Source organism: Oncorhynchus clarkii, chromosome 23, assembly GCF_045791955.1.
Source record: "Oncorhynchus clarkii lewisi isolate Uvic-CL-2024 chromosome 23, UVic_Ocla_1.0, whole genome shotgun sequence".
Classification (NCBI taxonomy): Eukaryota; Metazoa; Chordata; class Actinopteri; order Salmoniformes; family Salmonidae; genus Oncorhynchus; species Oncorhynchus clarkii.
This window is the reverse complement of record NC_092169.1, coordinates 36,021,927-36,026,649: the sequence shown is the minus strand read 5'-3', so window position 1 is coordinate 36,026,649 and position 4,723 is coordinate 36,021,927. Positions and strand designations below refer to the sequence as shown.

The 4,723-nt window shown below is 43.7% G+C and overlaps 1 pseudogene; it reads left to right on the top strand.

Moving 5' to 3' along the window:
- The first annotated feature begins 388 nt into the window (after positions 1-388).
- On the top strand, positions 389-2,082 carry LOC139381278 (uncharacterized; annotated as a pseudogene).
- The last annotated feature ends 2,641 nt before the right edge of the window (positions 2,083-4,723 follow it).

Genomic DNA, 4,723 nt, shown 5'->3' with positions numbered 1-4,723 from the left:
GGAGTGGGACAACATTTCACAGGCCACAATTAACAGCCTGACCAACTCTATGCGAAGGAGACGTGTCACGCTGCATGAGGCAAATGGTGGTCACACCAGAAGTGGACTGGTTTTCTGATCCAAGCACCTACCTTTTTTTAAGGTATATGTGACCAACAGATGCATATCTGTATTCCCAGTCATGTGATATCCATAGATTAGGGCCTAACGAATTTCAATTGACTGATTTTCCTTGTATGAACTGTAACTCAGTAAAATCTTTGAAATTGTTGCATGTTGCCTTTATATTTTGGTTCAGGGTAGATGTAGGGGACATTGACATTTATTCTCTATTTAACCATTGTCTTTCATTAATCATCTTCCTTTTCTACATACTCTGTCTTCCAATGTTGGGGACTGCATTCTCTCAGCTCTCTGTCTCCCTCCTGTAGAAAGGGTGGTGATTGCAACAGAACAGACAGAGTCAGAAACACCAGTATCATCCTTGAATGTCTTCATGGATACATTCACCAACGAGTTGGATGTGGACACTGCAACACTGACAGAGTACACAGAGATGGAACCGGGGACAAGTATGAATGTAGTAGAAAGAGAAGAGAGGGTGGAATGTGAGAGAAAAAACAAACTATCTATAGAGTTTGCTGACCCTGTGGACCATGACGACATGGAGGTTCATGTCGGTAATGAAGAAGAGAAGGTTGTGGGGATTGGACCAGTAAAAGATGAGACGGAAGATATTGTTGAAGAGGTGGACTCCAGGTACGAAACAGTGATGGTTATCGGGGCAGATGGGCTGGTGCAGACTTATGAAGATTTAAGTGTCAAAAAGGAAGAGATCTTTCAGAAAGCCTCAAATACAGGCACATAAAGCCAGTGGAAGTCAGAGAACAAATCTTAGCATATTCAACATCATGTCTAATGTGATCATATCCTCTGTGCTTTACCAACCCTCAGTGGATCTACAAATGGTTGACACTACTAACCTGATATTATTGCCTAAGACCATTAAGAAGAAAGAGGGCTGAAGATGGAGACATTTCTTGCACAAGAACAGAAACAAACCAAAACTCAATTTCCTGAAGATTATACATTCATGAAATTCCCAATCTGTGGAAGACTTTTAGTCGAGGTGCAGACATGAGATGGCACCAGAAAACCTACACAAGGGAGCGTCCATTTCGGTGAAGGAAGCGCTCCCAGTGCCATTTTGATCAGACGAGACATCAGCAAAATGTGTGTTAAGTAGTTGTGTCAAAACCTAAAGGTGAAATACCCAAGCAGCTTGAAGGCAAAGATGAAGGACCTGAAATTTCGAACAAGTGCTTCAGACATGTCAAGGCACTTGAAGACCCATTCCCAGGATCACCCCTACCATTCTAGTAATTGTACAAGAACTTACAGAATGTACTTAAACACCATAATGGTACACAAAGAGGCTTGACTGATTGAGAAAGGGCAACCAGGGGAGGTTCCCTCTGGAGAGAGCATTAGTCCTTCAGCTATGGGACAGAAAGACCCAGAGCTATCTGGTAGTACACAGCAACAACCATATGCAGGGGGAAAAGACGAGTCATCCAGGGCAAACCAGAGAAGCAGAAATCTCACAATCTCCCATCATCAGCAAACCTCAGAGTTCGTCCTCCATCAACACCCGTTGAGCAGTAGCTGTCACTCACAATAAGATTCCCCCAAACCACATAACCTCAGAAGAGCGCCCCAGTCATTGTCTAATGTGTGATAAGAGATACAAGGACCCACAAAGCTTGGAGAAACACAGTCTTAAATGTGTCTTCAAACAATTGCATAGCAGATCGCCAACTAGTGATGACATGGACTCAGATGTCCAGCGAAACAGTCCAGAAACTTGAAGGAGAGGACACCGAGCTGTCCAGTGGAACTCCTCGAGGCCACCAGTACACCACAGGACCCATCTTACAACCCATTTAGCAACCTAGCCAGACCAAAACACACAAATAGTAAAAAGTATGCCGCATTTGCAAAAAACGTTTGCCAAAATCTAGCAGCATGAAAGTTCACATGAGATCCCACTCAGATCTTCACCCTCACACGTCTTCATTGTGAGAAGAAATGAATGTTCCTAATAACACTAAGTGCACAAGAACTCACCCCCAACCCATTCTTCTGTGCTCTGTGCAGAAGGATGTTCGCAGACCCCCCAAAAATAGAAATGGATCAGCTGGTATTTTATTTTCTAATTTAACTCGGCAAGTCAGTTAAGAACAAATTCTTATTTACAATGACGGCAAACCGGGGAACAGTAGGTTAACTCCCTTGTTCAAGAGCAAAACGACAGATTTTTACCTTGTCAGTTTGGGGATTTGATCCAGCAACCTTTCAGTTACTGGCCCAATGCTCTAACCACTAAACCACTGACAAAACAAAGCTGAGATTGCACATGCTGTTTGTTCATAGCAAAGCCGAAGATAAACTCTTCTGCTTCCAGTATGACAAATCTTATGGTGGAAAGAAGGCGTTGTGGCAACCTGTCATGAGCATAATCCATCCACCTGATAGGTGTGGCATATCAAGATGCTGATTAAAGAGCATGATCATTACACAGGTTCACCTTGTTCTGGGGACAATAAAATGCCACTAAAATGTGCAGTTTTGTCACACAGCGCAATGTGTGGTGGATGAATCATAATTAGTTGGGTAACATAGATCATTTAAGATGTCTTATCTGCATAATATGTTTATGTGATATACTTGTTATTAGAATGTATCCCTTTGGACTCTGGTGTTGGCAGTTGTACTTCTTCCCGCAACTGGGGCTCAGTCACTTGGGGCCCAGAGAGGGGAGAGGTCAGGCTTGTCTTTCACATGTCTCTGGTGCTATGCAGAATATCAGAAAGGGAAGAGGACAGGATGGAACATTGTCTTCATATGTGAATGTATCTGTTAAACCATGTGAAGGGATGACATGATTAATGGGGAGCCAATTACTTGTCTCCACCTTGTCTGTGCGCAAGTCACTCCCTCCTTTGGCATTGGGGGGAGGTGTATGGCAGTATCTGGAACCATTGTATGTCCTCTCTGATGTTGCACTTATCCTGGGAGAGTGTATGACCTAGAGGCTCACTCCCCTCAGTGAGCTTGTCCAGGAGATGGGTCAAGAAGGGATTTTACTTGAGATGGGAGTATCTAGAGTTAACAATTGAGTTATGCCGTTGGATGAGGTAATATATATGTGCTATGAAGTACCTTGAAGGGGATTAGAACCTTGTTTTAGGAACCAAACTGAACGATAATTTATAGTGAATGCTATCTGGCTACGGCATACTCCTTTCTCAATTATAAGCAAGGGTAGCATTCCAGAGGGACATCAGAGACTGTAACGTTCTTTGCTTCACGGAAACATGGCTCACTCGAGAGACGCTAACGGAATCGGTGCAGCCAGCTGGTTTTTTCACGCATCGCGCCGACAGAAACAAACATCTTTCTGGTAAGAAGAGGGGCGGGGGTGTATGCCTTATGCTTAACGAGACGTGGTGTGGTCACAACAACATACAGGAACTCAAGTCCTTCTGTTCACCTGATTTAGAATTCCTCACAATCAAATGTCGACCGCATTATCTACCAAGGGAATTCTCTTCGATTATAATCCCCCCAAGCAGACACATAGATGGCTCTGAACGAACTTTCTTTGACTCTATGTAAACTGGAAACCACATATCCTGAGTCTGCATTCATTGTAGCTGGGGATTTTAACAAGGCTAATCTGAAAACAAGACTCCCTAAATTGTATCAGCATATCGATTGCGCAACCAGGGCTGGTAAAACCTTGGATCATTGCTATTCTAACTTCTGCGACGCATATAAGGCCCTCCCCCGCCCTCCTTTCGGAAAAGCTGACCACGACTCAATTTTGCTGCTCCCTGCCTACAGACAGAAGCTAAAACAAGAAGCTCCCGCGTTCAGGCCTGTTCCAACGCTGGTCTGACCAATCTGATTCCACGCTCCAAGACTGCTTCCATCACGTGGACTGGGATATGTTCCGCACTGCGTCCAACAACAACATTGACGAATACGCTGATTCGGTGAGCGAGTTCATTAGGAAGTGCATTGAAGATGTCGTTCCCATAGCAACGATTAAAACATTCCCAAACCAGAAATCGTGGATTGATGGCAGCATTCACATGAAACTGAAAGCCCGAACCACTGCTTTTAACCAGGACATGGTGACCGGAAACATGACCGAATACAAACAGTGTAGCTATTCCCTCCGCAAGGCAAACAAACAAGCTAAGCGTCAGTATAGAGACAAAGTAGAGTCGCAATTCAATGGCTCAGACACGAGGTATGTGGCAGGGTCTACAGTCAATCACGGATTACAAAAAGAAAACCAGCCCCGTCACGGACTAGGATGTCTTGCTCCCAGGCAGACTAAATCACTTTTATGCCCGCTTTGAGGACAATACAGTGCCACTGACACGGCCCACAACTAAAACATGCGGACTCTCCTTCACTGTATCTTTATGTACATATTCTTTATCCCTTTACACTTGTGTGTATAAGGTAGTAGTTTTGGAATTGTTAGGTTAGATTACTCGTTGGTTATTACTGCATTGTCGGAACTAGAAGCACAAGCATTTCGCTACACTCACATTAACATCTGCTAACCATGTGTATGTGACAAATCAATTTGATTTGTGAAGTGTTCCTAATATCTTGGCTATAAAAGATCTTGGCTATAAAATGGCTA